The following is a 14,542-nucleotide window of genomic DNA, read 5'->3' as shown; positions in this document are numbered from 1 at the left end:
GATGACGCTGTGCATGGCAGCGAAGACACGCCCAAGCAAAACTCCAGGCAGCTCTAAAGGACCACACTTACCCACCCTCTCATAAATTAAATCTCTCTGCTCTCTTTAAGCCAGACAAAACTACACTATCTTCAGAGTCTTGCCTTTGCAAAATTACCTCCCCACTCCCATCAGAGATCATTTATCTCGTTTTAAACATAATGCCCTAAGGGGGCCTCCAAATTAAAAGGCGTCAATCCTAAGACAGTGGTCCCATTGCCTCTGCCTGGTCTGAATTTGTCTTTCCAGACAGCAGAGGCTGTGACTCCACTGGCCCTTTTGGACCCAGAAGTGGAGCAGATGAAGCCTCGAGGAAGTAGGCTGGCAAGTTGAAAAGAGAGTAAAAAGGACTTTTGACGGACTCAGGCCTTGAAACTGGAGTTCGGGCTGAGTTGAGTCAAACCCCAAGGGGCAATGTGGAAGATAAATGAAGACCCACAAATATGAAGAGTGTTTTTAGTTGCACCTGTCAGAAACCACTGAAGGCAGATTTAAGTCAGTAGACTTTGAGTATATTACCCTCCATAATATGGGTGGGTCTCATCCAATCAGTTGAAGGCCTTAAGAGAAAAATGATTGACCTCCTCCAAGAAGGAGGGAATGTGCCTCCAGACTGCCTTTGGAGTCAAGATTGCAACATCAACTCTCGCTGGAATTTCTAGGCTGCCCTGCAGATTTTGGACTCGCCAGTCTCACGATCATCGTGTGAGCCGATTCCTTATACTACCTCTCTCAATCCAATCTCTCCCTCTCTCCCTCTTCCTCTCCCTCTCCTCCCCTCTCTCTAGCTCATACCTTTACATGTATATAAGATAATATAGTAAAATAATTTGATAGACTCTATAGTGAATGAGGAAAAACTGGGGAAAGAACAACCAATACAGGACAGGAGTTAGAAGATCTTCATATTTAATCTTACTTGAACCCTTTACTTAAGCCAAATTAATAACACAATGCTGTGATCTATTGCTTATATTAGTATGGGTCCAAGGGATCTGTTTCCATTTCTCTTTAATTAAGTAGAGACATATGACTGATTTTGGGATTCTGCTCCGCATTAAAGGAGTTTACATTTTTCTTTTTCCACAGCGAAGTGATATTTATTTTGTTAATAAGCAGAACTCTCTCAAACTGTAATGTGCAATATGAATCACTTGGGAATATCTTTAACATGGAAACTCTGGCTCATTAGATCTGGGGGAGGGAGTGGGGGAGGGGGCTGAGAGTCTGCATTTTTAACCAGCTCCCAGGCAAGGCCATCCATTTGTCTGGGTTCCACATTTTGAGAAGCAGGGAACTACAGCAGTGATTCTTGGGTTCCAGTGGGCATCAGGATCACCTACAGGGCTGCTTAAATGCTGGGCCTTACCCCGAGAGTTTCTGATTCAGTAGGGTCTAAAGTAGGGCCCCCAAATTTGTATTTAACAAGTTCTCAGGTTGTCCTGATGCTGCCGGCCTGAGGGCCACACTCTGAGAAATTAGGATAATTTCCTAATCAGGAGAATCACCTGCAGCACTACTCTAAAACTACGGATTCCCACGCCCCTGTGTTAGTCAGGTTCAGGAGATATCGGGAGGACCCAGGAATGTGTGGTCTTAACAAGCATCCCAGATTGTTCTTTGGAAGGCAGACCCCCAGCCAAAGAGTTCTCTTCAATCCTTGATGTTTTTCAAAACCCTGTGTCCATACAGAAGTGTGAACCCAAGCTGAACCCCCTGACTCCCACCTCTGGAAACAGGGTCAAGTATTTACACACTGGGAACATGCGCCAGTGATTCAAACACATCACTAAGCTGAGAACCACGGGAGCTGTGGCCCCCAACTCTGGCCGCACTCTAGAGGTGTGTATAAAGTATTCATTCACTTCGGTATCACCAGCCCAGGTTCTGATTTAATTAGTCGGGGGTAGGATCCTGGTATTGTATTTGTTTTGTTTTGTTAAGATTTTATTTATTTATTTGAGAGAGAGAGAGAAAGCATGAGAGCATGAGCAGGGGGAAGAGGGAGAAGCAGGCTCCCCACTCAGCAGGGAGCCGATGCGATGGGGGCCTCTTGGAACGCCGGGATCATGACCTGAGCCAAACAAAGGCAGACGCTCAACCGACTGAGCCACCCAGGCGTCCCTTCTGGTGTTGTTTTAAATAGTCCCAGTAGCTTCTAAGATTCAGCAAAGGTTGAGAACTCTGACTTGGAGTTTCAGCTCCAGATTGGCTTCAGGAGGAATTTGAAACTACAAGTGTCCCTTCCCCCCTAAGCCCTGGGGCAGAGTGAGCAAAGCAGCCCACCCCAAGTCTCCCTGCCACTTGTGTACGGGTCACACCTAGTCTCCTAAGGATAATGACTCTCCCCTAGCAAGAGGCACCCCTGGACCCTGGCTGACCAAAGCGTCCTCAAAGAGAGTGAAGGAAAAAAAGAGAGAGAGAGAGAATGAAGAAAGTGGCCTCCTCAATTTTCAACTCAGGCCTCAACTCATTCATTCGTTCGTTCATTCCTTCAAAATATTTATTATGTTCCTGTTGTGGGCCAAGAACGAAACTAGGATTTGGGAATTGAATTGAACAAGTCGTGTCCCTGCTTTTAAGGACCTGGTGGTCTAGTCAAAGATTCAAGCAAAGAAATGTTAATGGGACTGGTATCGACCCTCTTATTCCCTGGGATTTAGGTGACAGAGGGGGGCACTCTAATCTCCCCCTCCGAATGAGATGGAATACAAGATTCGTGACCCCCACTGTCTTCTTCTTCCGGGCGCAGGCAGCTGCCGCCCTGCCAGGGGCCGCATCATTCCGTGGCCTCGCTACCCAGATGCGCCCTTTGAGAGAGCACTCAGCACAGCAGAACCGGGAGTTTGTTTTTGTTTGACGGGGAGAGTTCCGTTTTGTGCCATTTCCCGTACACCGAAATGGGCCGCCGGAGTTGTTGCTCTGTCCCAGAGCACGAGCTACCCTGCTGGTCAATCTGCGAAAGACTACAGGTCACCAAAGGGCCTGACACTCGCGGAGCCGAGTGCTCCTCCTTGCTGCCACTCCCTGAGCCCTCTTGTCACCGTTCAGGGAGGGAACCACAAGGGCATCTGGGCCTCTCGCTGGCGCAGGAACGACCCCATCTCAACTGGCGAGCAGGTGGCCCTCATAGTGAGAGCGTCGCGCCATCTCCTTGCGGATTCCCGACAGGAAACAGCAGTCTGTCAGCTCCTGGCATCATTTTGGCTTCAAGTAACTAAAATATTTCCCAGCGCTTCTCCTCATCCCTCCTATTAAAACGTGATGAGGCATTTCCGCCGACTACCCGAGGCCATGTTGTCGAACAGCAGCGGGTTGTTAACATCTGGAGGGGAGGAGATTGGTGAGGAGAGTTTTAATTTAGTGAAGAGTTTTCTTTAATGAATCTCATTTTGGCAGGAGGAAGTCATGACGGGCATCATAATGCTGTCTAATCTGCCACAACCTTTCTAAAGTTGATGTTCTTCCCTTTCCTCAATCAATCCTGTTATTCCTTCCCTTTCAACATCCTCAAAGGGTCAAGACCCTGTAGCTAGAAAATACATTAAGTGGCTAGCTTTTCTTTAAATGGAAAATGTTTCACGTTGCTTTGGCTTAATTTACAGGGTTTTTCCCCCTATAAATTGTACAATTTGTGGCTGGCTAAAGGCAGACTGGGTCTAGCTTGTTTGAAATGTTTCATACACACAGTCTTGAGGCTTTGCTGCAAAGTAAATTAATTTTCTAGGGAAATCGACAAGATTAACAGGTCTCCATTGAAGCCAGCTTCCGAAAAGCAAAGTTTAAATCTGTTACATAGGTTACATTGGTTTCTTCAACTCATTTCCGGGTTGGTTCAATTTTTTTTTAATTTGTAGAAATAATTTTTTTTTCCCCAGAAATGAGCCTTCCTCAGGGACACGAGTAAAATCAATGGTGTGGTTGTGAATACCACTCAGCCGCTTGCTTGCTGCGCAACTTAGATTACGAAAGCTCTGTAAGCCTCAGTTCTTCATCAGTAAAATGGGACTAACCTGGTACTGACGTCATGGGTCACTGTGAGCACTAAATGTCAGCAGATAGACACCAGGCTGAGTCCCATGCTTGGCCCCAGAACAGTCACTCAGTAAGTGGGTTTTGCTAATAGTCTATGATAATAATTCTCTTTAGAACTAATAAGGAAGGGTTTGGATGAAGTGATAGCCAAGGAACTATTTACTTTATATATACACATAAATAAATATATATACATATATATTATCCTTCATTGTCAGATCCCAGATATCTGGTTGTATGTAGTATCTTTTCAGAAACTAGATTAGGGGGTAAATCTGCAGGGTGGACCATAGAGATGCAGGCTTGCTTTGCCAATGTAAGAAAGAGAGCAATTCTTTAGGGAAATAAACATCCATGCATTAGTAGCATGCCATTGTACTTTACATCAAAGCAGAAAAATTTTTTCTGTAATCCTTTCTCTAGAAGCAAAATAACAGTGTGGAAACTTAAAAGTATTGTAGAAAATGTCACCCCTTAATTACTTTACAATGCTCCCCAAGTGAAGGGAGGTGGGGATAGTAAAGGAGCATGAAGTCCTGAGTTTGAATTCTATCTCTGGGGGCACCTGCATGGCTCAGTCCTTAAGCGTCTGCCTTCGGCTCAGGTCATGATCCCAGGGTCCTGGGATGGAGTCCGGCATCAGGCTCCTTGCTCAGCAGGGAGTCTGCTTCTCCCTCTGCCTGCCGCTCCCCCTGCTTGTGCCCTCTCTCTCTCCCTCTCTCAAATAAATAAATAAATAGAATCTTAAAAAAGAAAAAATTCCATCTCTGCTACTAATTGGTGACCTTGAGCAAGAATCAGGACTTCACCATTTTGGGGTGAGAAACCGTGTTAATTTATCGGAAAGATCTTTATAAGTGTTAAGTTATAATATTCGAAGGAGATGTGACCTTATTAACAAATACAATAATTTTCCATTGACTATAAAGAGAATAAATGCTATTTTCCATGTTGACATTGTCCCAGATTTTTACATTACATTTCAAAACCATGGTGCCCAGAGTTCCCCAAGCTGTCGATCCAAGTCGATGGAGAGGAATTAATGGATTCTCAAAGCCAGGGTCATAACTGCAGGTGCCACCAGGAAATCCCACACTACCGCCTAAAGCCAGGGACAAAGATAATAAAATAGAGGAGAGAGACGAGGAATCCCTCCTCTCACGTCGCCGTCCGGGGCCGGATACCCTCAGATGAATGTGAGCTGTTAGTAACATCCCTGGGGCGGCACAACCGAGTTTGTGGGCTAGTGAAGGGCATTGAAATGGAACGCCCGCAGCCCAATTTAGGTTTAATTATAACAAAATAGTCTGTCTATTTTTTGTCATCATGTAGCCTCACAAAGATACCCACGCTTCGACAGCACTTTGTCTGTCTGGGAGTCTATGGTGGCTTTTTAAAGTCATTTCATAGCCCAGGTCAATGTAGTTTGCTAAACCGCCTCCCAAACTCTCTCCCCAAAAGAAAATTGCCATTGACTATAAAGAGAATAAATGCTGTTTTCCCTGTTGACAGAAAAAAGAAAAAGGAAAATTGGTCCTGTAATGAAGTCTAGAAATTACAGTGGTTTATAAAACACTGTTAAGCATTTTGGTTTTCTTCCTCGTGAAATGAATATGTCACACATTCAGTTTGTCTGCTGGACAAAATATACACTGACCCATGTTGCCAGATAGCAAACGTAGGAAAAGGACGCGGTAAAGCTGATAGTCCGTGAAAAAGATCAATATTGTCACCCGTTTGCCGCTGCGCCTCAGGCCCTGCTGGACCAGTGCAGCTGACTAATGATGTGACCCACTGTCTCCACACGCCCCGAGCCTGCATGTACATGGAGGGCCCATTAATATTAATTCCAAATGATAGCAGCTCTTAGCATCAACAGCACAACACTCAGCCCTTAGCTGCTCCTCCCAAAACTCCCCCCAGTTACTTCTGGGTATCTCCAGGGGGATATCTCAGGCGTGTCCAGTCCCAAATCCACCTATGTTTGCCTGTTCCTGCTGTCACGTCAGGACACCATACCTGCCTTTGCTGCCCGCCGCCCCGTAGAAATACTGAGTCTGAAAAGGAGAAGCTGTGTCAAGATCCTCCCCACCAGTCTCTGAGACGTCACAGCACTGCTGGGTCCTGGGGGAAAGGTGGGAGTATGGCCGTCTCCTGACGTCAAGGCACCATGTTGTCACTTAGGTCTGAAAACTATGGCAAGACTCTGAAAATCACCCATGAAAAGAGTTTGTTTAGCTTCCAGCTCAACTTCTTTCTCCACTGGGGCCTCCAACCAGACTAAGGGCCTAGCTAGAGAACAGATCCATGCCACCTCCTTCCAGTGTCCTGGTCCCTTCCACTCTCCCCATCTTCCCTCCACAAAAGAAGCAAGAAAAGCAAGCAAAAACTCTCTCCTTCAATTACAAAACAAAATAAAACAAAACTCTAAAATATCACCTCTGGGCGCCTGGGTGGCTCAGTTGGTTAGGCAACCGCCTTCGGCTCAGGTCATGATCCTGGAGTCCCGGGATCGAGTCCCGCATCGGGCTCCCTGCTCGGCGGGGAGTCTGCTTCTCCCTCTGACCCTCCCCCCTCTCATGCTCTCTGTCTCTCATTCTCTCTCTCACAAATAAATAAAAAATAAAAAATAAAAATAAATAAAATATCACCTCTATCAGTCCGGGTAGGCCAAGTTATGCGGCAGTAATAAACAAAACGAACAATGCTATAGCAACACAGCTTTGTTCCTTGTGTTTCCTGTGTGTTCAGTGCAGGTTGTTAGGGGGTCTCTGCTCATCTGAGTAGCCAGGAAAGCAAGCTGATGGAGCATCTTGACATGCCCTTATGGCTTCTGTGGTCAGGCAGCTGCTTCATGTGACACAAATCACCTCTAAATGCATTTCTTCAGCTAAAGAAAGTCCCATGGGCATGCCTGAACTCCGGGCAACACGAAAGCACAATTTTATCATGTCCTTGGACGGGAGAGAACTGGAATAGTTGTTAACGCCTTATGACATCGAATAAGCCCATTCACATAGATGGTGATCTCCCTGCCAGGTGCACACACAGCCAAACTCTGAACCCCGCTGAGGCTGAGCCAGAACCCCTGCTAGGATTATGAGAACGGTAAAGTCACTTACTTTGGAAATGCAAGTTGTCACCCTAACTGCACAGGTGCATCTTTTGTAGGCCCTACATAACCGCTATGGGACCAGGTGGCCCACAAGTCACTGGGAAGAGAACACTGTCATATTAAAAAAAAACCTCATTTTCAATGCGCAAAGACTACAGGGCCCAAAAAAGTAGAATTTTATCCAGGAAAAAAAAAAATGATGTTTTTGCTGCTTTTTGGTTTTTTTTTTTTTAAACTTCCTAGAGCATGAAGTGAAGCAGCCACACCTACATTCAGGAGTTAGCACACCATCCTCTATAATCTATGAAAACCCAGGCATTATGGTGCAGCCTTTCATTTTACTGCCTCTTACACTCATGAGTGTTCTCTAGGAAACACATGCCCGTTCTGCGGGTGAGAGCAGGGAGAGTAATCATTTGCTCATGGTTGTCATTTCCCCTATTTCTTTGGTTTGCCCTTACTGCCATATTTTGCCCTTCAATGAGCCCTATTGTTTTTGTTTTTGTTTTTTTTCTTTTCCTTCTCCTTTGGTCTCCCTGTTTTATTTGTTGTTACTGTTTGCTGCCCAGAAAACAAATATCCCAGCCAACCCTAAGCCTCGCTCCCGATTGGCCCTTTTCTTCTCAGGCCTGAGGCATCTCCTATATGACTCACCCACCTACCTCCTCACACTGCTGGTGAAGGTCACCTTCCTGCACCAGCTGCTAGGAGCACTTCTGCCCCGCATCTGCCAGGCTCCCTCCTGTGTTGGTGGAGAATCTAACAGATACTTGGGGCGTGCCTAGCTCGCTCCTTAGGTAGAACATGCGATTCTGGGTCTAAAGGATTGTGAGTTTAAGCCCCACGTTGGACGTGGAGCCTACTTAAAAAAAAAAAAGTACAAATACTTGAGGGAAGCAGGTGCAAACACAGATGTCTAGAGGGGCCACCCAGTGATTAAATGACAGCTAGAGGCTGTCAGTGGTGAGGACATGGGAATGGGGATAAGAGATTGGTCTGGTAAGCCCACAGTTGGCCAAAAGAAGATAAGGCTGACTGGTGGCATTATAGGAAATGTGGGCTAATGTTGCCAGATCTGATTTTCGTGAAAAGTCATAAACCCAGATTTTTATGCGTGAAATCCTTCAATCATTAAATGTCAGCTTAAACTTTTAAAAAATCCTGTGCAGGTCTTTCTTGGAATTTGTACCATTTTCAAGTGTCACTTATTCAAAATAGATTTTAAAATATTTTAAAATACGTCTGTAGGCAAACCTCCGGCCCTCCAACTTTCAGTCTGTAACCTCTTTCCAACAACAAGCAAATGAGGGAATCCATGCACGCACACATGCGCATACACATACTTTAAAACATCTAGAGCAGGGATGCTTGGGTGGCTCAGTCAACTAAGTGTCTGCCTTGGGCTCGGGTCATGATCCCAGGATCCTGGGCTCGCATCCTGCATCAGGCTCCTTGCTCGGTGGGGAGCTTGCTTCTCTCTCTGCCTGCCATACCCCTGCTTGTGCTTGCTCGCTTGCTCTCTCTCTCTCTCTGACAAAAAAATACATAAAATCTTTAAGAAAAAAAAATCTAGGGCGCCTGGGTGGCTCAGTTGGTTAAGCGACTGCCTTCGGCTCAGGTCATGATCCTGGAGTCCCTGGATCGAGTCCCACATCGGGCTCCCTGCTTGGCAGGGAGTCTGCTTCTCCCTCTGACCCTCCTCCCTCTCGTGCTCTCTGTCTCTCATTCTCTCTCTCTCAAATAAATAAATAAAATCTTAAAAAAAAAAAAATCTAGAGCAAGAAATAACTTAGGGGGCATTTAATTACAGAACATAGCTTCAAGCATTCCCCACTAGAAATGGAAGTAAAATAAAAATTAAGAGGTACTGGGAACACCATTTCACACAGAGGAATAAGAGATCAGAAACTCAGGAGCCAGAAGCGTGAATGTTGACCCTGACAGGACCTGTGGCACCACAGAGAAGTGGCAGGATCCTAGTTCCTCAACGTCTTCATCTTGAAACAGATTTTTTTTTTAATTAATATCAGCCTATCACAGGGGTTCTGTAAAACATGAATAAAAAACTGACACTACTTTCACATCAAGGTTTCTCAGTGACTAGAAAAGCAAAGGTTCTTGGAATCATAGACCCTTGAGAGGCACAAGATCTTAAAATCATCCTGGACAATGTCCTCATTTTACCCTTGAGGGATGGAAGGCCTGGCAACACCTGGACTACCCCAGCCTGGCCAAGAGAAGGAGTGGTGGTAGGACCAAGAAGGAAACAGCCCTGCTAGAGAATGTCAGGAGCCCCAAGTGTGAATGTAGGATCCACCCCTTACAAAGTGTAGGACCTTGAGGTTGCATACCCTTCAGCCACCAGCTCCCCTGGGTATCCTGCCTAGCCTGCAGGTAGGGAAACTGCCAGAATGAAGAGGAGACAATGAAGGCAAAGGAACTACAGATCAGGAGCATTACGCAATTAACCAATGTTAGTTTGCTTTCTTTGTCTTCCCTGGAATCCCTGGGCACCTCTCCTCTGAGCTCCCACCCCACCCTTTCCCCAGTCAGAGTCTTTATCCCACTGTGTTGACATTGCCCCTGGACACTCAGATCTTCCCCAAGACTGTGAGCTCCCTGGGGCCAAGGGCTTTGTCAAATAGACCCCGATGAATGTTTGCTGAATGAATGAACCTCTAAATCTCTAAGCTCTCAACCCAAAAGACCTAACCTAAATAAGTTGACCACTTGTAGGGTCTCACTAATAACAAAGCAAACATATTCGTATAAATGTATAAACAAAACCTTTCTGAGACATGTTTACAGCATTTTAAATTTATAACTTGCAACCGTCAGTTGTGCGGGGACTCTATAGAGTGACATGCAGAGAGAGAGAGAAAAGGAGAAGGAGAGAGAAATGACTATAATTCAGGACGCCTCTTGGCCCCTAACTTTGCAGGTTCCTCTCTTATCCAAAATAATATATCTACCTAGAATCAAGCTTTCAGTTCTACAGGCCGCCCATCTGAGAAATTAGTCACTTGGCATCATGAAACTTCAGATACTCACTCCAGTGTTCAAGACCTGAGTTTGTTGCGGGAGTCCCAAATTAGCCTGCTGCTAAGTATGGACATATGCAAAGCTCCCCTTTATGTAACTAAGCATTAACGCCTACTTTATCTCCTACCTCATCATCTGTCACAGTCAAAACCTGGCAGCACGAATTCAAATTTCAAGGGAATGAAAAAATATATTACACAGGAATTCCCCTTTGAAGCATGACCTTAAGAAAATTTCTTTGCTCTACGTCTTCTGGATTAGGTCAAGTAGGGTGGAGAGAGAAATTATTGAATTTCTGTGAACCTAAAAGCCCAAAAAGGTAATTAGCGGAGGTACTATCCTGTAACTCACGCCTCTTGGAAACAGTTCAAATCCAAAGACCTTGAGAATTTTTCAGATTCAAATTCTGGAAGTTGGAGATTTATATTAGCATTATTCCCATGTAGGAAGAAACAACATATTCTCTGCCAAAATGTAAGTAAAATTCCCCCTCTCCCTACTGCTAATTTTCTGCCCAATATGTCCTAGAGAAATGTTACACTATTTTGAAATTTAGAATTTTTTTAAAGTTTAAGAAATAATGTTTATTCTAAACAGCCAGCAGTTTCTGTAGCGAGCAAATGTGAACAATGACCTTTAAATCAGAAGATAAAGTAACAAAATCATATTCAAGCTCAGGGAATTTAACTTTATACATAAGCCAAAATAATGAAAGTAATCCTCCTAATTGATTCATCCAATATTTATTCAACATCTATAATGTGCCACTGTTCTGGAACTTGAGAATGTAGCAATAAACAAAGCAGACAAAATCTCTGCCCATATGGAGCTTACGTTCTAGCAGGAAGAGAACCAAAATTCTGTATAAGTAAAATGTATACTAAGCCAGATGTTGACAAGTGCTGTGTTTGATTGCATTAATGGCCCCAAGTTTTTATCCTTCCTCTATTCATTCCCTTTGTCATGTGCTCTGTGGTAAGCTGGGCTTCTTCCCTTCTCCTTGACTTTGAGCCTGAACATGTGACCTGCTTTGGCCAATAGAATAAGGTAGAAGCAACAGCATGGCAGCTCCTGGATCTAGAAAAAAGTAGACCTCGAGAGGCCTTCATGATTCCAATGCTCTTCTTGTTCCTCTGTCATTGCCATGAGAATATGCCCAAGCTAGTCTGCTGGTTGCAGGAGAAAGGTAAAGGATGAGGAGCGGAGCTGCTCCAGCAAAGCTTCTCCAGCCAAACTGAGTCTAAAGCAGAGCCCCTAGAGACCTTGGATGCATGTATAAGCTGAACCAACATCAGCAGCACCACCCAATGTGACCAGCAGGTGACCTGCTGACACACAGATGCACAAGCTAGAATCATAAATGATGTTACTTTGGTGTTGAGTTTTGAGATTGTTTGTTATACCTCAATAGCTAACCAGTGCAAGTGCTAAAAAGTAGTCCAAATAAAGCAGTTAAGAACAAGAGACTATGTGTGTGGTTGTGGTGGGGGAGTCAATTTCAAATAATTTCCTCATATACAGTTATTTTTTTAAATATAACACATTATTAGTGATTCTAAAAACAAGAATCGAGAGGTTCTTAGATTCATTACCTAACATCCTCATCCTGTATTTGGCACTCTCATCCTAGCATACATGAGCCCGAGCAAATGGGAGGCAGAAAAAACTCGCTAACTTGTTCTGGTGTAAGAAGTAGAACAGAGGATCACCTGGGTGGTTCAGTCCCGTAAGTGTCTGCCTTTGGCTCAGCTCATGATCCCAGGGTCCTAGGATAGAGTCCTGCATTGCATGGGGCTCCCTGCTCAGTGGGGAGTCTGCTTCTCCCTCTACCCTTTCCCCGTGCTCACCACCTCTCTTTCTCTCAATCTCTTTCTCTCTCAAATAAATAAATAACATCTTTAAAAAAAAGAAGCAGCAGCAGAACAGAAATGAACCTCCACTTCTGGTTCCAATCCAGTTATACATTCTTGCTCTTTCTCAGGTTTGAAATGCAGTATGTGAGCTCTTTTTTTTTTTTTGGCATTGGGACCAGGATAACCAAAGCTACACATGCTTTAAAATATGTTTAAAATATGCTTAGGGGGCGCCTGGATGGCTCAGTCGTTAAGCGTCTGCCTTCGGCTCAGGTCATGATCCCAGGGTCCTGGGATCGAGCCCTGCATCGGGCTCTCTGCTTGGCCGGGAGCCTGCTTCTCCCTCTCCCACTCTCCCTGCTTGTGTTCCCTCTCTAGCTGTCCCTCTCTCTCTTTGTCAAATAAATAAAATAAAATCTTTAAAAATAAATAAATAAAATAACATATGCTTAGAATTGGAACCAAGAGTAAATTGTTATTAAAAACAATAAGTATGAAGCTACCATTTATCTTCCATTTACTATCTGCCAGGGGATGTTATAACCATTCACAAGCAATGACTCGTTTAATCCTCACAATAATAGCCAGGAACTGTCATGTCCCCAGATGAGGAATCTAAAGCTCAAAGTAGGAATCAGTTGGCAGAACTGGGATTGAAATTCAGATCCAAAAGAAGATGTGATATATACACAATGGAATATTACACAGTCATCAAAAAAAGAGAACTTGCCATTTGCAACGACAGGCATGGAACTAGAGGGTATTATGCTGAGTGAAGTAAGTCAATCAGAGAAAGACAATTATCATATGATCTCACTGATACGTGGAACTTAAGAAACAAGGCAGAGGATCATAGCGGAAGAAAAGAAAAAATGAAAACAAGATGAAACCAGAGAAGGAGACAAACCATAAGAGACTCAATCATAGAAACAAACCGAGGGGTGCTGGAGGGGAGGGCGGTGAAGAGGTGGGGTAACTGGGCAACGGACATTGGGGAGGGTATATGTTGTAATGAGCACTGGGTGTTATATAAGACTGATGAATCACAGACCTGTACCCCTGAAACAAATAATACATTATATGTTAATTAATTAATTGAATTTAAATTTTTAAAAAATGTAAAAAAAAATTCAGACCCAGAGCCACTGATTCCAACAATGTTCAGAAATATGGCTCCTCTGTCTAGAGATCTGTCTTCTGGGTTATCAGAAACCTCCAGAGGTGAGGATAGTATTAGGAAGAACTCTAGTTTTCATATTGTCTTTTTTTTTGTTTAAAGATTTTATTTATTTATTTGAGAGAAAGAGAGAGAGAGACAGAGAAACAGCATGAGAGGGGAGAGGGTCAGAGGGAGAAGCAGGCTCCCCGCTGAGCTGGGAGCCCGATGTGGGACTCGATCCCAGGACTCCGGAAGGCAGTTGCTTAACCAACTGAGCCACCCAGGCGCCCTTCATATTGTCTTTTAATGTGGCATCCTGTGGTTCACGACAGCTCTACTAAAATCTTCCCCAGAAGCACTCTCCTCATTTATCACAAATTCACGTAGGGTTTAAAGGCGGAAGTAGTGAATAGAAGTCTATTTGTTAAATTTAGCCAATAGAATTCTTCCAACACTGTCCTGAAGTAAGGGGAGGGTTCAAGGATTCTTTTCAATTGTTAAAAGGTAGCTAGTGTTGTTGTTTGGAGCTCAAAGCCTTTCCAAACTAGCCACCCCACCTTCTAGCAAGGCGAATGCAGGTTCCATTACAGTCATTTTGTCCACCCACTTGAACACCAGACTAGACTGAGACTGAGCCGGAGGGTTCCAGGGCAGCTTTGATTTCCCATTTCATTCAAATCCTAACCATGCAATTTTCATCTTGTCACAAAATGGTTACACCGACTGAAACGAAGTCACCAGTTCTAGTTCAGAGTTCTGGAAGATTCTAGTGGCTAGAATTGGCTCCAGTACAAACAGGCGCTCACGTTGAAGGTATAAAGGCTGAGGGAAAAAATGCCTCTCAGTCCCTTGTCTTCTAGGGAGTTACCTGTTGGTGGCTCCAGCGGACTGGTGGAAAGGTTTGAGAGCGTCTTAATTAAGGTATTTTCAGGGGCTCGGAATCTCCTGTCATAAATCTTCCCTTGCCTCCATCTTTTATGGATTCGAACCATTGAGATCATATTCCAGAGTTGTAGGACCTTGGGAAAATCACTTACCCTCCCTGAGATTCTAATTCCTCACTAGTAAAGTAAGAATTGAAGTACCTCCCTGCCCTAACAAGTACACACGTTTAAGCTACTGATTACAAATTAACGGTAATTTTCAGCCTGCTACAGGCTATCGCCCTAGACACAAGCTAGCAGAGTTAAAGTAGTTTAATAAAATGGATTAGATCTTTCATCAATTTGTTTTGAAGTCCTGTCAGTTCTTATGCCTTTTATGTTCAGCCTACAACTTTTACAAACACAAAAGGGTAAA

The sequence above is a fragment of the Leptonychotes weddellii genome, chromosome 4 (genome assembly GCF_054177405.1).
Source record: "Leptonychotes weddellii isolate Sample4059 chromosome 4, ASM5417740v2, whole genome shotgun sequence".
Classification (NCBI taxonomy): domain Eukaryota; kingdom Metazoa; phylum Chordata; class Mammalia; order Carnivora; family Phocidae; genus Leptonychotes; species Leptonychotes weddellii.
This window is presented reverse-complemented; position numbering follows the sequence as displayed.